General features: G+C 42.1%; 2 long non-coding RNA genes across 3 annotated transcripts in view; one reads left to right on the top strand and one right to left on the bottom strand.

Annotated features, from left to right (window-relative positions):
- LOC116086102 overlaps positions 1-14,208 on the bottom strand; it is a 38,670-nt gene extending 24,462 nt beyond the window's left edge. For both annotated transcript variants that reach the window (XR_004116822.1, XR_004116821.1), the window contains exon 1: positions 13,657-14,208. This is a non-coding gene — a long non-coding RNA (uncharacterized LOC116086102). The remainder of the gene's footprint in view (positions 1-13,656) is intronic.
- Positions 13,788-18,782, top strand: LOC116086104. The gene is made up of 3 exons (XR_004116827.1): positions 13,788-14,213; positions 14,302-14,618; positions 18,586-18,782. It is a non-coding gene; the product is annotated as an uncharacterized LOC116086104 (long non-coding RNA).
- Positions 18,783-20,231: the final 1,449 nt, after the last annotated feature.

Below are 20,231 nucleotides of genomic sequence, written 5' to 3'. Positions count from 1 at the left end.
AAAAAAAAAAAAAAAAAGTTACCCTTAGGCACAGGGACTCCACTATAAGAATTTACTAAAAAAAGAAATGAATACTTCTGTGCTGCACTTTGTGATAGCCTGTGACAGTCAATCTCAATTGTACACTTGACGTTTTCCAGACTTATGTAAAAGATAGCCTCTAGACACACCTGTGAGGATTATCTTGATTGGGCTAATTGATATAGGAAGGCCCACTGTGGGCAGCACCATTCCCTGGGTGGGATCTGGAGTGTATAAAGAGAAGAACATGAGCTGAGCATTCAAATCCCTCTTCTTCCTGACAGTGATGCAATGTGAGCAGCTGCTTCAAACTCCTGCCCCTTGCACCTCACCACCACGACAGACTGCTCTATAGAACTGTGAACCAAGGTAAACCCCTCCTTCCTCATGTTGCTTCTGTCCATTTTATCACAGCAGCGGAAAAGTACTTAAGGCATTTCTCTCAGCTGGAAATAAGCCAAATATTCTCCAAATGGCAAGTCACAAACAAAACTTGGTAAGCTCATAGAACGAAATACTACTCAGTGACATGGGAAAAGAATTACTGACACCTGAGAAAACATAGACAGGCGTCAAAAAGACCGTGCGAGTGCAAAGAAGTTAGATATGAGTGCCCCGTATTATGTGGTGTAATGTATGTGAAATTTCTAGTAAAAGCCAGTCTAGACATAGGAAGCAGATCATGGTTGCCTGGAGCTAGGAGTGGGAAAAATGAGTACTCCAAGTGGACAGCAGTGAATTTGTTGTTCTTTGAGGAGAATATGTTGGTTTTTTTTTTTCTTGTCATTTTCAAAAATTGGACACGTAACAGTTGTATTTATTTGGGACACAGCAAGACAATCCAAGCATAGATACAATGGATAATGATCAAATCAGAGTAATTAGCATTGCCCTCCCATAGCTGTTTACCATTTGCCCTAGTTTACTTTCCTGTTGTGTGATAAAATGATTCTCAGATGAAAACCACGAAAGGGAGGAAGGTTTCTTTTAGGTCACAGTTACAGGTTACATCCCATCCCCGTGGAAGCCAAGACATCAGGAGCTTATAGCAGCTGCTTAAGCCGTATCCACAGTCAAGAAAGAGGAGTAATAAACGTGTGTTCTCTGCTCACTTTCTCTGTTGTATACAGTCTAGGATCCCAGACCAAGGAATGGGAAACTCACAAGCTATTTAATCTTTCTTTGCCTCTGGAGAATGGATATAATAATACTTCCTGAAGTAATTGCAATAGCTAAAAATGGGTTACTAAATCTGAATATGTTTAAAAGACTGAAGACAAAAATGTATGTGTTCATCATGGTTATCATTTATCAAAAAAAATAATAATAACTTCTATATGTGGAGAAGGTGGTCAGAAGCTAGCATACATGGAAACACAGTCTGTGACATCTTCACCCGATGGAATACTATGTAGTCATTAACACATCGATGAATTCTCTACATTTAGAAATGAGTGTCTCTCTACACAACATCAAAACCTCTAATGTTGTCACCTCAGCTTTAAAATGGTTAAAAATTGAATTTATAATAATATTAAAGTGTTGCCTGACTTCTCTGTTCTCTCTCTTCCATCTGCAACATGATATGACCAGCTGCTGCCCATTCCTGCTGTCACAGGACTCTTGTGGCTATGCCATCCCTGCCAAGATTGGCACCTCAAACCATGAGCTGAAAGAAATCCTTCCTCCCTTAGGTTGCTGTGTCAAGCATTTGGTCACAGTGACAAGTGGAGTCAAGGGAGCCTGCTCAGTCAGATGACCATCTGTGAGTCCCTAGGCCAGCTGTTGGCTATGTACAGTTATCATTCCTTGATTCCTAGGCCATTCCACAGGATGGCTCAGAGTGTAGCAGATGCCCTCCTGAGGAGCAAGTGAGCACAGGAGAGAAAGAGAGAGAGTATAGGAGAGGAGTGTAGTTTGCAATCCAAGTCCTGAAGTGACATCCCATTACTGTAGAGAATTCTCTCAGTTATGCCATGTTTGGTGGATGTGCCTGGGAAGCCTGCTCCTTTCTGAAGGGAAGCAGAGGAGGAGTGGATCTGGGGTGAGGGTAGGGGCAAGGGAAAACTGCAGTTGGGATGTATTGTATGACAGAAGAATAGATGATGATGATGATAAAGATAAAGAGTACTAGTACTAGGTGGTGTTCTGGAGGACCTGGGTCCAATTCCCAGCACCCTGGTGACCCACAACCATCTGTTATCCCACTTCCAGAGGATCCAAGGCCATCTTCTGGTCTCCAAAAGCATCAGGCTAACATGTAGTGCACTCATGCAGACAAAACTCCCATACACATAAAAGTAAAGCTAAGATTAAAAACAAAGAAACTGTGAAACTCAGAGTTTGGATCTCCAGAACCCCTGCAAATGCAGGGTGGCTGTGGTGGCTCACCTGCCTTTCTGGGGTTCACAATGTGGAAACCAGAGAACTTCAAACAATTAGGATAAATAAACTAGGCAAAAGGGTAGGTTCTGGGTTCAACTCAGAGGCTCTGTCTCAGTAAAGAAGATCCAGATAAACCAAGAAAGATTCCCGAGTCAGCCTTGGACTTCCACATGCACAGATGCATGTGTGCACATGCACCCCGACAAACACATGTTGCTACATATGTATGTATAGATTATATATTATACAAGCATGCCAGAACAGACACATGTAAATTTTTTTTCAAATAAATGTATAGGTATAGTCTTTGACCTCAAAACTCCAGCTATTATCCTATGAAATTCACTGAAGCACACAAAGATTACTCACACACACACACACACACACACACACACACACACACACACACACCATTTTGGTTACAGTCCAGAATACTGTGTCTTATCCAGGTAGGACCTTGCTCAGACATCCAGACAGTGTCACAGGAAATCGGTGTATTATGGGTGCAGGGGAGGCACTGCTGAACCACAGCACAATCTCTAAACATCAAACTAACCATCGTAGGGTGGGACGAGTCAGAGCCCGCCCACACAAGACACAATGGCAAACTGAACCAAGTTGTTGAGCATAGTTTGGTTGACCGGCAATGTGCAAAGGTAGAGAATGGAATAGAGAAGCTAGTAGAGTTTAAAATACAGAGATCTAGGACTAGACAGGCAAGAGAGGGACAGAGCACAAGTAGATATAAAGCTTACAGGAAGAAGGGAGTTTTTAATGAGCAGGCGTGAAATCAGCCTGGAGAGTAAATGTATCCGTTCCCTGCGTTTCTCCTTTCCATTTCCTGCATCTGTTCCCATTGGGTAAAGCAACTAGCAGCTGCTAGAAGGGTAGCTGTGGATGCGGTCCTGATGCTAACTGCCTGCCAGGCACAGGTGAGCTGGAGAAGGGGCAGAGCGGAAGCAGAGTGGCTCTGTCCCACAAGAGTAAGTAGCAGTTCTTAATCACACCAAAGCATCAAAGAGTGGGCAGACCTTAGTGATTGTATTTTACAGTTGTAAGAAAACAGAAGTAACTTACGTGTTCACCGTGAGAGGTCCACTAAGAAGCAAAAACCTGGGGAATAACAATTTTCAATTCCCCAGGAAGCAAACTGGGCTCTGGAGAGCAAGCCACGGACAATGGGCCAATGATCAGTGACAATCACGACTTAGGGCAGATGAGTGGAGCTGAATCAACTCCTGGGACACCTGGCTAGAGGAGATCACAAGGACAGAACTGAGCTGGTCTCTGAAACTCTTCAAGGTCTCATTAATCATAATGAAACTAACATAGCAACTAATCAAAATTGTACTAATGTCACTACCTTGCCCCCTATCAATTATATTAGAGGTTAACTGACCCTAGGAAATTCCTGTAGCCCTGCATAAAGGGGGCCAGCGAGTCCCCTCGGGGCATCGACTTTTTGATGAATCATCGACATTCCCCCCCCCCCCCATGCAGGTAATATCTGCAGAATAAATGTTCTTTGCCCTTGCATACTATGTGTGTCCGGGGGTCTTCCTTCAGTGACCCTAATACACAGTATGGAACCACGGTACAAAAGAACGGGGGACCGAGCCACTAAAACGTTTGTTGTCTATGCATATGGACCAGTGTGATAAAGAGACTGCTAGGGCATGTTATAGCACCTATAAAGGAAATTCAAATGATTCACAGCAAGAGTACATGGGAATACAACATGTAGTAAATATTATTGTGTATACTGTATAAGGACATAATTTAGATGGTGGAATTTTCTGGAAGGGTAGCAGAGATTTTTGAAAGTGGTTATCCCTAGGGAATAATGAGAGGGTGGGGAGGATGATCAGAATTCTAAGTATACCATAGGACATTTCATATCACTCAATATTAAAATATCAAACATAATTTAAAAGACTGCTTGGCACAATTTTTAACATTGTTTACCAGAGATGTAGTAATACTTTGGAAAACCCAATGTTGTTTTCAATGTGTGCATGATAAGATGCACACATCACAAAATTATAAAATGTTTCTTAAAAGAAATACCAGACAATAAAAGAGACTGTGGGGTTGGGGTTATTGGCACTTTAGAAAGTTAACTAAGGGAGATTTCAAACTTTGAGAATGGACACCATTTTTTTTTTATGTAGAATCTTAACCTTGAAGAAAACACTCAACTATATCTGGAATGAATTTTGAAGGTTTAAGGTTTAAAAATAGTTGAGAATACCAAATATAAAAAGGTACGCAACTGTCATTAGGTGCATTAAAAAAATCTGCAGAAAATGTCAGCCATCACTGATGAAAAACCTTTGCACTAGCACTGTTTAAAAATAAGTTCTGATTTCTTTTTTTCTTCAACCAGCAAAGAATCTGATTCTAGGAACAATTTGAAAGCTGGAGGTGTTGGCTTCAAACATGAATATAAAAATGTCCTCCTTCAGGCTAGATAGTTAGACTATCTAGAAATATCTGTGTATGCAGCCTTCTGGTAGGGACAAGAGAGATGGACGGAAATCACATGACTTCTAGACTTGGGAGGGAACCCCAAGTTTCTAAAATCAGGAACAGGAAAGGGAAAGAAATGTTTGTTTGAAGTAGGCGACTCCCACCCACGTGGCTCTGCACAAAACAAAACCCATGACGTAAAGAGTTCTGTTTCTTGTCGGTGACTGAAAGAAACATCAAAACCCTTGTCTGGCTTTTAAAGGAATATTACCCAACTTTCTTCTTGGGAGAAGAAGTGAAATTATCCAAAATAAGTGTGCTAGGAACTTAATGGAGATAGAGGAAATAAACTCCTCTTTTGTGAATGAATATTCCACATTGTGGTAGCTAATCATAAATAAAATAAAATATAGGATATACGGAGTGGGTACTTGTCTGCTAACAAAGAGAAAAAGTTACATAAAACTTCCGGACAATCCTCTGAATAAAAGAAAGTTCTCCAAGAAAAGGATTACCATGTAGCAATGTGTATTCTACCTTTTGCTGTCTCTTGTTCATGGCAGGGATCACTACATAGCCAGGGGAAAGGCCCCATCTCAAAACCAAGGTGGAAAACAAATGTGGAAAACACCTGGTGTGTGTCTCTTGCCTCCACACACACCTGTGCACCCATCATTCCATTTCTGCTATGCACTAAGGGAAGAGGACAGACAAAAAAGAAATTTTGACTAATTAGAAAAGATGAATTTTAGGAACATACATGGGATGTTTCTCAAAACTTGTGTCAAAGTCACATGATTCTGTCTTTACATGATGGAACCACACAGATAAGATAACATACTCCCTTTAAAAGTAGCTATATTTAAAAAAGTAAAATAAAATAAAATAAAAGTAGCTATATTTTCTCCATAAAATTTATAAATATAATTTATAAAATTTATAAATTAATATCTATGAGGCAGGTTAAAATTGTAGGCTCAAAATAAAACATATATGCCTGTTACATAGTTTGTGTATATACATTATATTATATCATGTATTATTAGATAATATATTACATTATGCACACACACATTTGCTTGTTTTTAACATGTAACTGACTCTGTAGTACAATAGGTCAAAGGATCCATGGGCCAGTTCTGTGTAAACAGAATATTGGCCAATTGATTTTAGCCTTGGCTTTCCGATCTAGATAACGTCTGCCTCCTCACCTGTACAATTCGATGTGACAATAGTAAGGAACCAACCCCCTACCCCACCCCCAACTTAGCAACCCAACGACTATTTCTGTTCTAGTTTGGTAAACAGCACTGAGGAACAGCTGGGAATGGCACCAAATGCTTGGTTTTGTTCTAACGTTATGGTGGTTGGAGGGAATGTGGTTTTGGTGGATGACGTTGCAGAGAGTGGGGAAAAGTCTAGAGGTTCACTCAAAGTTATCTGACCAAGATCTGCCAGGCGGTGAAAGTGTGTAGCTACTTTGTAGACTTGCAAAAGGCAGAGGCTGTGCAGCCATGGCATACTTGATCAGGTCTACGAGCTTAAGACTGGATCTTCCATTTGTTTACAGGAACCTATGGTTAAAACAAGTTCACCCTCCTCAACTGCCAGGATTAATGCCCCCGTAGAGCAGGTCTGAGCTGTTTCCAGGGGCATGGCGCAGGCAGGCTGTTGAGAAATGCAGCCTGGTGTGCACAGGATTCCCAGCATAGGTAATTAGAGCAGATGGTCCAGTTTCCAAGAGCATCCAAAATTACAGAGAAAGAGGCGCATGTGGGGTCTGGGCTTGCCCAGCTCCGTCTTGGTTTCCTGTCTCTCTGGTGAAGGTCTGAGGACTTGCTGGCTGGGATGAGAGCCGCATGTGGGGTCTGGGCTTGCCCAGCTCCGTCATGGTTTCCTGTCTCTCTTGTGAAGGTCTGAGGATTTGCTGGCTAGGATGAGCACTTGGGCACGTGGACAGGAAAAAGGACCACAGCTGTCAGCAGATCCGAAACTTAACTGCTTAGGGGTTTTGTTTTATGCGTTTCCCAACTACCTTTAGGAAGTATAAACACACCATTGCTATTTTAATCGTGTGACTAGGAAAGGAATCGTTTCAGTTCTCTAGCCTGAATATCAGTGTAAATCAAAACAGAACCTTCTGCCATGTGCCCTGTGCAGTAATGAGCAAAACAAACTTAGAATTATATGCGGAGAGAATCCTCGCCTTTCTGTGGCTCTGGTCTTCCCTTGCATTGTATGACTTCCGCTACACTCTTATGACTTTTCCCGAAGCCTTGGTTCACAGCAGCGCGTTTTCCTTTGCAAATCCCATCACTCTACACAGTGGCAGTAAATGTTACGTGGAACACCTCGGCTCAGGTCAGAGACGACTATGTATTAAGAACTGCAGCGTCTTTACTGTATATACAAAGTTTTAATTATCAAAAACAAACGCTTCATATTTTCCTCTCATCATCCCTTGTCAAGGCTAAAATCAACTTATCAACATATTTCATTGTATTAGAATGTTTGGCTTAAAAAAACATGCTATTGTAGTACCTGACTTGAGTTTCATGAAAAAAGTCATTAAATGAATCTTGGATGAGTTAAATGTTAGAAACTGGGACAGGCTTTCTAACAACCTCTAGAATGGTGGTAAGCACACGTCTGGCGCTTTTCCTACGGATTTATGCAAAGCACTGTTCTCAGCAATGACTGTCATAGCACCAAAACTGCAATCAATGCAAATAATTCGGTACTATTGTAGTCTACTACTGACAATAGTAGACACCCTGCAGTACCAAATATTTTGCCAAGATTTAGCTCTTTATGTAAAAATAAACAAACACTCCTAGAATTTGGTTATCATCAGTTCTAACATATATCAAAGAGGTGTTTTAAAATAAATTTATGGCTTATTATCTGTAAATGTTTGATTTATATAGCTTTTTAAACTATGCCTGCATCTTTGGATTTGCATGACCTATCTCTGCAGAAGGAGGATTGCAGGTAGGAGAAACTTGGGGAGCCTTGCTCCAAAGCAACACTTGTATCCATCCCGCTTCTTGTGAACAATACCCAGGCTTGGGTTCTTTTCTGATGTCCAAAGAATATAGAAAAGATTTTTAAAAATCCCTCAGTGCTTTGAGTAAAGCTAAAATATAAGCTGTTCCACAAAAATCAGGAAGCACAGAACAAGCTCATTTCACTTCTGTGTGAGTTGTAGTCTCAAGCCACATAATCTATATTTCTTCCTGAAAGAGGATTAAAATATAACAACTCTCCTATGGTCTCTGTGTTTCCGAAGTTTTGGATAGTCAACAATGTTCTCTAGGAATTCGGGGGTTGGATGGTCAATCTCAGTTGTCAGCCTAAGACCTAGAGTCTCCACAGTCACAGGCCTCTGGGCACGCCTGTAAAAGATGAGCTTGGCTAGTTTACTGAAGCAAGAAGACCTGCCCACTGTGGGTTATGTGTTCCTTGAGTTGGAACCCTGGACTGTACGAAAGGGGAAAGTTCACTGAGTACAAGGATTCACTGTTCTCCTCTTTCTCACTGATGATGATACTATGTGAACAGCTGTCGTAAGATCTTTCTGACTTGACTGTGTCACCATGATGTTCCTTGGAAGGTAAGCCACAATAAACCTTTGCCTCCATAAAGAGGCCTTGTCAGTGTATTTCATCACAGCCACAGAAAAGTATGTAAGACAGACATTTCCTCTAGGTTTGTTATTACCGCCCTTAAGTCTAGAGCTGGCCCACTTCATGGCCCATACTATGTCCAGCTGTAACCAGCATCATTTTAGAGAAAGTGTGCCCTCTTGCATGAGTATGCAGATACTTAAAGAAAATCACAAAGACGCTGTTAAGAAATGCCATTGTTTACAGGGTGAGCTGGCCTAAGCCCTTTTGAAAGCTTCATCCATGTAAACTATACCTGATAGCTCTGAACTACTTAACTTTTACGAATCACCAAGCTTTCAAGAAGGTTGTTTTGATACCTAGCGTCAGCATGTTAAGTCCCCCGAGGGCAAAAGTACACGTCAGAATTGCTCATTCGCTGGCACTCCCAGCACTTAGAAATGTGTCTGGCATGTAAAAAAGAGCTGGATAAATGTTTTTATATGAGTGCTGTCATACATGGGAAGAGGATTAATTTGATCTGGCTAGCCAAACAATCTGGTAATTCTTCTGAGCAAGACTGATGAAGTAAATTCCCCGGCTCTCTTGCTCAAGGACAGGTTTCTTGCTCAAGGACAGGTTACATAAGGAGACTCTCTCTGGCCACGGAACTTATCTGAGAACCATCAAAGATGTCAGCTTAACAAAGACACCTCAGAAAGTTATCCTAAGAAGTCATTTCCATCTGTACATCTAAGGAAACACAGCACATTTTGACAGAGAGCCACGACTCATAATTTCAGATGTCACTGATGAATACAACACTCAAAACTTCTTTCTTCCTTAGATAGAGCTTGGCATCCAGGGTTTCAAAAATATCATAAAAGCAGCAAACGAACACATACACAGCATAATTGCATATGTGAGGTAGATTCTTCCAGAGGAGCATCCCCATCTTACACACGTCGTCGATGCACAGTTATATTGTAAAAGATGAGTCTTTTTGTTGTTGAAGTGAAGAATTAAGAGACTCAAGTGATTCATAGAGATAGCGGAAAACTAGGAAATACTGGGAATTAAGATGAGACAGACCAGCCAAGTCCTAGGATTCTAAGAAACTAATAAACAACTGCTCTGCAATTAGAGGCGGTGTCTCCACTTGCCCAGCACACTTTTTGGACCAGCTCAGGTTGAGGCAGGATAGGGGAGGAAGTAGGACAGAAGCTGCAAATGAGGAAGGCAAGGAGGTGTTCACTCTAAAATAATGGTATGTGTGGATGGCGGAAGAGATCTTGCATGGGCTCAAAGTCTATCAACTTGACTGTAGAAGGCCAATCTAACCATGCCTGTAAGGCAGTCCACTATCTCTTATGAGAAACTTAAGCCAGATCAGTCTTTGCTCTGTAAAACTAGAATTAATAACCTCTTCTCAAGTGTGGGCTGTGGAAATAAGCAGTCGTTGTCATCTAAATCTCACCATTAACCAGACTGGCAGGGTTGCATGAATTACAGCTCTCTGTAGACAGGGTTCCACACTACAACATCTGTAGACAACATCTGTAGAACAACATCTGTAGAAGCCCAAGCATAGAACCTGGCCCAAAAGGTAATGTCATAAACAGTAGCTGAGTGTGAGCTCTTGGCTCATCTTCATTTCTGCCTATCATTCTGCTCGGTATTTTAGTTGTTTCTGAAAACAGTAGGTTCCCACCAAGAATGAAGTAGGAGAAGATGGTATGGTTATTGTTCGAATATGAAGAGAACAGTGAAACAGAGCCCCAGACCAGGTACAAGTGTTACAGGACTCTCCCCCAGAGAAGCAGGAGTTGTCACAACAGAAGAACAGGACCCTGGTGCAGCCATTTTTCTACAAATGCCCCTGCATTTGATGCTGTTTCTGAATAATGCGCGGACTGGGTTGCTTCAGGGACCCCTTGTTCCACGGGGTGATAAAAGTTCTGGCCTGGTGGGCAAAGAATTCGGCGAGTGACAGACAAGACACAAGGGAGTATGGTATCTGAAGGCAATTTGTACAAAGTAAAAATCAGGCTTATATGGTATACACAAAACAGGGCAAATAACAGAAGTCACATAGGCAGGTAGTGGTCACATCAAAGTCAATAAGATCAAACAGCCAGGTGCAAGGCAGAGGAGCAGTGATGCCCTTCTTCTTGGGCTAATTTTGTAGCCCCAAGATAAATTCTCAGGGTCTTTCTGAGCCAAGCAGCTGGAGGTCCTTGAGAATATCCTTGGCTATAACATAGATAATTAGTGACAGAGGCCCTACAACGTCTCTCTAGTCAGTAAAGCAATTCTGCTTTGTATGGGACTGCTCTGATAATAAGTGCCTAACTGCTATCTCTAACTTTGGAGACACCCTGTCTGATAAGACAGCTTCTTTGTAAAAATTCCAAGCTAATTACAGCTAGGAAATCAATTAGATTATTGAAACACTATGGAGGCCGGGAAATAATGTTCAATCTCAGTTTAGCTAATAACGAAATATTTCTTAGGGCACTTTTATGCCTGAATAAAGAAAGCATGCAGATCTCTCCACAGACTTTAGCAGAGGCCAATCTGGAACACAACTGAGCTAGGAGATGTCAGCAACTGGGCTACCTCAGGAGACTGACTCTTTTTGAAGTCTCAGGTCTGTGATCAGGTTTTTAGGCCTGTCCCAGACACAACTGAAGTAGACGAGTTCTGTGTGACCGAATAAGCCTGGGTATTTTATTCATTATCTGATCACTCATCCCATTCGATACAATTACAAAGCATTGTGCAAACTGTGGAAAGGAGGTACAGAAAGCAGCTAGGATCTCAAAGTCTTTCAAATTCGAAATCCAGCAGAGACTCAGACAAGAAAAATGAATAAGGAGCTGATGTGGGGAGGGCAGGCCTCAGGAGATGCTTCATGCAATGACTGTCAGTGAGAAATCAGAAGCTGAACTATGGGTAGACACGGCAGTGGGGGAGAAAGTATCATCCATAGCTCATACATCACAAAACTTGTTTATTATCTTACCAAAGAGCCAACAAAACTAAATAAGTACAGGAGAATTGGTGTTGCTTCATTAGAAAAGTTTTTTTTTTTTTTAAATATATGTTTAAAGTTGCCTTAACTTCTGGAAAAATAAAGATCTCTGGTTCTTCAACACCAAAATCCGACTTGCCCTCTATTTTTAGGTTGTAATAGGAACTCATTGTCACTGGTCAGAAAACAATGTTCCTTCTCTGTACCTCACAACATGTTGAAGTCAAGAGAAACAGTTTTATAGTCTAGGCTTCATATCAAGTAAAAACGGCTCACCAAATTGCAGAAAATATGGCTCAATGGTTAAACTGCATATTGCTCTTACAGAAGACCTGAGTTTGTTTCCTGACATCCCTACTGGGAACTCACAACTACCTGTAAGTCCAGCTCCAGGGATCTGATGTCTCTAGGCTCAGAAGGCCTCTGCACTCACATGCACACACCTACAGGCATATACATAACTGAAAGTAATAAAATAGATCTTCTTAAAAGAATTCTTTGATAAACAGCAAGATAGTTTTGAAGGAAAAAATCCACGGGTAGCAAATCCTAACTGAGCAGACTCTGAATCAGTATGTCTATTCTTATGCCTTCTACTTCCTGAACCCATGTTAGGGCCAAGAAGCCCAGGCCTCGGCTTGTGCCCATGCCTGTGTCTTCTGGCTAGTCTCCAAACCACAGCAATTCTGCATCTGAAAATCACTATCTCAGAAGCCACGTGAAGAAGAATACACAGGCATTTTGATGCCAATGCCATCTAAAGCAATCAAAAGACAGACACGAGGAGACCCGAGAAGAGCATACCGAAATGAGGAGCTGGTGAAAGAAGTCTAAGGGGATCTTAGGGAATTAGTACCTAGACAGACTTTACCTCCTAGAGGACAGTCTGCCAGCAGACCTTCCCAAACATGAAAACCCAAGACTTATTCTTCCCTGGCTTCTCTGAATAACAAGCACCCAAAGACAGGAGAGGCAGATTTATGGTCCAGAGGCTGCCATCCAGAGCCACACCTTCCTCATGAAGGTACTTGTCTAACACATTAGGCTGATTGATGGATGGCATCATCATTCCTCCGTGTTGACTTTTTCCCAGTATACACCACAGCCCACTTCTGGAAGACCCATAGTTTCTTCCAAAGGTGGGCTATATTTCTCTGCCTGCCACATGGTCAGCCATGATGATAGGGCTCTTCTGAGTTAAAGTCATGTGAGCAAAGATGGCGGAGGCTCTGTTCCACACAAACTTTTTGAAGCATCATACTTTTCAGCCAACTCTTTGTTTTGTTTTGTTTCTCTACTACAAGAAAAGAAAAGAAAGAAAGAAAATAGCACTTCCTAATATACGCTACCAATGTGATGGTTTCAGGAAGGAGAAGACACTCAGAAGAACACTGCCCTGGCCAGGAATCACCACATCTCATGCAAACCAGAAAATTTATTGATGTGAGTCCTGGGGATGGATCTGTGAACTGTGTGTTACTGTTACCGAAGCTATGACTGACTGATACATTCTATCACCAAAGACATCCAGTCTTTAAGAAATTTGGATTTTATGACTCAAGAAGAGGTAAACAAATTTAGATAAGATTGGTTCAAGGCTCAGGCCTTCTAATCAGAAATTATTAGGGAAAGAAGAGTTTGCTATCCTAGGAAAGCTGAGATTCTCTACGATAAGCCATCGTTATAAGAAAGGTCATTTGCTCCAAGTATGTAGGAGTCACCTAGAAAAGGATTCGCTTTCAGTGAATGGGAACCAACATAGTGTTGTATTCCCTTTACCACAATCTATTTCTTAGATTAATTCTAAATGTTCTTATAGGAAATTAACTTTTTCTCCATTCTGGGAATCCAATGAATGAACACACACACACACACACACACACACACACACACACACACACATCCCTGAAAGGCACTGAATACAAAGTGGTTCCTTGGCTCCTGAGTTCTGTAACTGCCTTCATAGCCTGCCTCTTCCTTTCACTGTGTTTATTTACGGGCTCTTTGACAGCTCTACTGCTGAGCCAGTGGCCTTGGGCTGTAATTAAAGAAACTTTAAAAACTCAAAGTTAGCATGTTTTTCAAATCAATTAAAAGTGTTTTAAAAATATGTAGAGAAGCCAAGAACAACCAAGGCCCTACCTAACTACCTGGACGGGTCTCCGGGAGCTCAGTGAGGACGGAGAAACTGGGCTTCCAGGCAGTGGGGAGCAGGGCTGAGCAGGGGTGAGAACTGTTCCTTGAATGCTGCTGATGAAATCACAAAGGACAGTTGAGGTGGAAAGCAGACCTCAAGCCCCATTCCTTGACAAGCAGAGCTTCGATGTAGGGTGGAGGTCTCACACGGACAGCCAGCAAATGCACTGAATTACACAGTCAGACAAAACTCCCCTCATCTCTGGAGGCAATTGTTCTTCTAGAAGATTTGTAAAAAGAGGATTCGCTCGTGGATAGACCAGCTGGCAGGGATAAATCCTGCTCTGGATGTCACAGAGCCTGAGAAAAAGATGAGTCAAACATCTCCCTGGCAAGCACAGCCCAACAGGGACAAAAGCATTGGTGATGCTTGCTCAGCAAGAATGTCTGACCACTGGACAGCCACAGCCAGAAAGCTCCTGACTGGCCAGCCCTTCCCTTAACAGAAAAACAGCCAAGAGACAAAGCAAATGACCCAAAACCACACAGCCAGCAAGAATAAGGTGGGCTCGGGGATGGAGCTAAATCACTGACTGTGGTGAGAGATATTTATTAATCTCTTTCTACACTTGCCTTTTCTCAAAAAAATAGAAGGGGTTTGCAGGCTCAGGCCAGCAGGTGTAGAAGCCGTGAATCCTAAAGGAAAAACTCAAGAATCTAAAACATGTGATGTCATAAACCGAGAAGCCAAAGACATTCCACTCTTCAGCTCAGAGTTCCCAGAAGGTATGGTATACCATTATATAGAGACCATCTCTCTGTGTGTGTGTGTGTGTGAGTGTGGGAGGCAGAGGATAAACCATGTGCCATCTCCAAACTCAGCCTTGTAATACGAAAGACATTGCAAGTTCCTATGGTCAACCATCACTACCACTGGAGAGGTTCTTCCCCACAAAAGTTTTGTAAATGTAAGTAGGCTACATCACAGCCCACAGGCGACTGTGGTAGGGAAAGCAGGGGAGTGGAGCGGAAGGGGCCCCAGAGGAAGGAAGAGGAGGGAGGTGCCTAATACAAACACTGACAAATAATAAAAACGGAGAACATAGCAGTGGTGAGTGCAGCTAAATTAAGTTCTCTTATGGAAAGGGGATAAAGGGAGTCTGAGAGCTGTCCTAAACTGCTGGGGTCTCACACAAAGGTCTTAGAAATACACAGAAAGTGGGAATATCTGGAACTCTCTCCTTCAAGCTTGCTGTTCGCCCTGCTTTCATTTCTTCCCCAAACACATTCTAAGCATATATTCAGCAAGATCCAACCAAAACACAAGCTCAACACACACCACCAACCGTCAGTCAGAAAGGCAGCTCAACCTCACCGTGTAAGTATCGTGAGCTCCTGGTGCAAGGTAGGCTTTACTTCAGCAACCTGGTTGCATCTGAGTTTCACAAAATGAGCCTCAGAGTGTGGAGATGTGTGTGAGGAGGTCGGTTTTTCAGCACCTGCTGGGAATCATTTCTCTTGTTCACCTTCCTTTCTGCACCTGTGCCTACTGGTGTGTCTTTTTGTCTTTTTGAAACCCAAAGCAAAGCAGATACAAGAGGACACAAGCTTGCACCTTAGTTAGAAGCAAATTCATGGTAATTTTCCATACCTTCCCACTCCCTGCCTGCAGCTCCCTTTCCAAACCATAAACCTGCCCCTTAAAGGAATTACAATCTAAGAGGAAAAACAGCAATCAGGACTGGGCCTTCTTTTGTAAATGCCAACTCATGAGGTACTAAGCTAGATCCCCCAAAGCCACCAAGAATAGGCTAGCCATAATGGTACATGTTTGTAGTCCCAGTGGTGGAGAGGTGAAGACAGGTATTCTAGGTATCAGGGGGCTACTTTGCAGTAAGTACACCCACATACATGAATATTACCAGCACACATACAAAATTAAATGGGTTCCTATGTGACTTCATACTATCGGGCATTACCTAGTAAGGAAACACCGGTGTTTAGATGGTTTGAGACTCAAAATGGTGTGTTTGTTGGGACAGCAGCTTGGTAGCCAACTCTGGATCCCACATAGAGGTACAGGTCACATAGAGGCAGCGTAGCCCACATGTGACCCATGAGTCCTGTCTGGCCCATGAATCATCCTCCCTCCGAAACGTGGGAAGAGCAAGAGTCAGAAAATCCATGTTGGTCAGTTTCATTTCCCCCCCTGCTCAAGAAGCAGTTATAAAATGCCCCCAAAAGTGATGCTTTAAAACTACATGGGTTCTTCTTGATTGCCTCATGAAAAAAAATAAGAAAGTAGATGAATTTAAAACTCCTCGGGCTTGGGGTTTCCTCTAAAGCTCTCCAGTACACACAAGTGGCAGGCCAAACTCTAGTCTTTTCTCAAGGTGGATGTTTAAGTTCCAAACCTCCCCCCACCCCCACACACACACCCCAGAAATCCCCACTGGCTTCCTCTTCAGAATGTTACAGTGTTTGAAAACAAAGCCTTTGCAGGTAATTAGAATAGAATGAAATTATCAGATGGACCCCAATCCAATCCCACCAATAGTCTCATAAAAGATTAGAACACAGACAGGAGAAAGGCAACCGCTGACAAGCCAGAGAAAGTAGCTTCAGACAGAAATCAGCTCTGTAGGCACTTCTATCTTAGACTTCTGGTCTTCCCCACATTGAGGAAACAAACTCCAGTATTACCAAGGGTATAGGACCTGGGGAGGCTGAGTGAGAAGTCAGACTCCTAAGAACGGCGAGAGTAGATGACAACCCATGCTGGACTCCAGTGGCTGAGAGACACAACATTCTGCTGACCACAGCAGAGAAGATCCCAAGGCTTTGTCAAACTTGTCCCAGTGGACAGCTATGACAAGAGCTGAGATTGGTAGGCAGGGCTGGCTGTGGAAAATGTGAAATCTCAATACAAGTGTGGAGGCGGTCAAGGCATGGTGGCAGTAAATCGTACAGACGGATGTCATTGGGTGGTGCCACACTGAGATGGGAATAATATAGAGGCAATATAGCAAAGCCAGAGACATAGGCTATAAGCAGGAAATTCAGGATCCAGAAAACCAAGGGCAACCTCCTGGGAAGCACACAGAGTAGAAAACTGCTGACTTGTGCTGTTGGCAAACTGAAGAATTACGTTGAATTATTTGAGAGCACGTCTTTGGCTGGACTTGAACTTACTAAACCGTTTATTACTAAAATACTTAGGACACAATCAACTGAAAAGCTAACATTTAAAGAACCTTAATCCTCAGTGTTCACCTAAATATGGAACAAAAACTGTGAAATACATAGAAATAGTCATATTTGAGAGCTTTGCCAGTCACCATTGCGATCCTAATATGAAAAATGCTATAGAATTCTTAGATTCAGACAAAAATATCTAAGGGCTTATAAACAGAAAGAGAAATGCCTAAATCTGACAAAATAATGGGTATTAATAAAGCAAATATCTAGTAATTCCTACCTTATGACAAGATGAAAGAATTAAGACAAATTTATTTTTTAAAAAGTGTTGCTTAGCAGCAGTGAATAAAGGTGCTATTAGGGTGATATTGTCAGGGATGAAAAAGTACACACATCCTATAAGTTCTCTATTCTTTCTTCAAAAATATAGTTAGCTATTTTTAATTGCTTATTTACTTGAGAGTATATGAGCAAGAGTGTAGGTGCCCATGGAGGCCATAAAAAGGTGTTAGATCACCCAATGGTGAAGTGAACTTCCCCACACAGGCGCTGGCAACTGAACTCAGGTCCTCTGAAACAGCAGTACATGCTCTTAACCCCTGAGATCTCTCCAGCCCCTAAAATAACTATTTTTTACTTGGTCTTTGAGTTGGAATTATGGTCTGTGCAAATTGCCACACATACGTAAATAGTCAAGGAATTCCGTCTATGGTGCACCTTGTGTATGCACCATATTTGACAATTCACATCACCATCTCTGTTAATTATAGAAAGTCCTTCATGTTGAGTATAAAGCTGTCTCCTTCTGACATCTATCAGAATTCATCTTTTGAGACAGGATAAAACTGTCTGAGCCCAAGTATTTATCCCCCAACTTGTTCATCTCATCTGCCTGACTCCCCCCACCCCAATCAGACTCAGTAGGACGGGGTTGACTCCCTGTTGACTCTTCTTTATTCCTACACTCTTCATATTTGAAACTGCCCCTTAAGCGGTGACATTTTTTATGTTCTGATCATTATAGTTGCACTTCAATCAACAATAATGAAGAATCTCTCCCATGCAACACACTGACTGAGCTAGAAATTATAGCTACAGAGTCATACAACAATGTAGCTAGCCACCAGAACTCAAGTCTTCTCACCAATGTTCTCTATATAAAACTGTGGTGCTTTGGTGGGGAGCAGAAGATATATACAGATGTGTACAGGTGTTAATTGATCTAATCATGTTGATCTCGGTTTTCTCAAAAGCTACAGTAGAAGCTCTGAGGGACCTTACATCTTATTATTGAGTGTTGTTCCTTAGAAGGTGATGGAAACCAATGTATTTCAAGTAATTTCATACCCAGGTCCCTACCCTGGTGAGATGGTTTAGAGCAGTGTATCCCGGCCTTCCTAATGCTGTGACCCTTTAATACAGTGCCTCCTGTGTGGTGAGGCCCAACCTTAGAAAACTATTTTCATTGCTACTTGCAACAGTAATTTTGCTACTGTTATGAATGTAAATATCTATGTTTTCTGTGATCTTAGGTGACCCCTGTAAAAGGATCGTTCAACTTTCCAGGTTGAGAATGGCTAATTTAGACCCTTTAATCTTTAACCTGCAGCTTGTTAGATTGTTCATGTTTTAATATTTAACCTCCAGCTTGTTAGATTGTTCATTCATGTTTTAAGCCCGATCAAAAGTAGCTTTTACATTTATCTTTACATCACTGGTTAAATTTTTCTGTTTAAGTCGAAGAGCAAAGAACTCTGCAACGTCTGGAGAGATTCCTTCCAGAGTCATAAACACTTGACTTACACCCTTTGTGGTGTTCCCAGATACGGGCATATCATCTGTATTATGGCATCATATGTTCCTGTCTCTTCGTGAGAATGTTAAGCTTCATCCAGAAAAACACAATAATAAAGACTATCAGGACTTCTTTGGTACAGTTAAGACATATCTATGGAAAGGAGAAAAAGAAGAACTGTACAGAGATGTCACTGATTAAAAAAAAAAAAAAAAAAAAAAAAAAAAAAAAAAAAAAAAACAGCAAAGGAAGAACCAGCCAGAGTGACAGCAGAAACTGAAGAAACCACAGGCTCCAGTTGCAATTTCCACCAAATCATGTGTGAGAGATTCAGGAAAATGCAGGACTCTCATGCCCTAGGAATCTCCCATATTTCTAGGAAATACATCTTCTCCCTCTGCTGGGAACATGGAGACATCCTGTAGGAAATGTAAAGGTAGCTCACTGTAAAGCATAGGGTACAATGCTATAGGTGGGGATGAAGAAATGGCTCAGTGGTCAGAGCAGGTTCAGTACCCAGCACCCACTTAGTGGTTCACAACTATCTGTAACTCCAGTTCCAGAAAATCCAATGCCGTCCTTTGGCTCCAGCAGGCACTGCACTCATATTGTGCACATATATATGCTCAGACAAAACACATAAATTTTGTTTAAAAGGAGTTGCCACAGGCATAACTATTGTTGGATAATGCCTACTAGGGTCAAGGAAAGTGAAGTTTCTGTAGGCTTCAGGTTGAGACCTAGTTGTTGTTCTGTGAAGTTTCAGGATTAGTCCTTGTTCCTTATTTTTTTTAAAAAAAAAAAAAATGTAGTAGATGCAAATAACACAGATGGATCTCAGAGTATTGAAGTTCTTGGGATGCTTGTGAATTCAGTGACAATGGCAAGTGTAGAGATGGACCATGCCCCAACTAGGGAGAAGAATCCACTAAGGAGAACCCTAAAGTGAAGGCAGAGCTGAACCCTATCTCATAGTCCCACCCCATGGTTGTGGGTGAACACACTTTCCCTCCCTCAGGAGTCTGAACAAAGTACAGAACTTGCTCGTGGTGGGAATGGGTAGGTACCAAACCACATGAGGCTGATCCAGACCAGACTGATGATGGGGATCCTATCTGGATGCTGCTTAAATGCTTTCATTTGTTCCATAATCAAGTCAGGAAACTACAGATGACCAAGGTTCCAAGTAGATGGGGGATGGAGCTCAAGACCCTGCAGTTTCCCTCAGAGAGGACCTCCAAAAGCCCCATGGGATCCAGAAGGATACACAGGCCTGAGAGAGGGGTCAGTAAGCAAAGTGCTTGCTGTACAAACATTTGGCTCTGCGTTCAGATCTCTAGCACCTACATAAAAGGTCTGGGGTGGCAGTGTACACCCGGATCCCAGCCTCGGGCAAGGAAGAGGAACCGTAGGATGATCTGACCATTAGCCACTCAACTGGACTTGCCTATCACCAAGCTCCACATCCAACAAGAGACTCTCTCAAATAAACAAATCAGTGTAAAGTCTTTGTCTTGTTAAAATACACAAATAGGCATGGGCATCCATACATGCAGGGGCACACACATGCATACACCACACACATAAA

This window comes from Mastomys coucha, unplaced genomic scaffold (genome assembly GCF_008632895.1).
Source record: "Mastomys coucha isolate ucsf_1 unplaced genomic scaffold, UCSF_Mcou_1 pScaffold12, whole genome shotgun sequence".
In the NCBI taxonomy this organism is placed as follows: Eukaryota; Metazoa; Chordata; class Mammalia; order Rodentia; family Muridae; genus Mastomys; species Mastomys coucha.
Note: the sequence above shows the minus strand (reverse complement) of the source record. Positions and strands in the feature narration are given on the sequence as shown.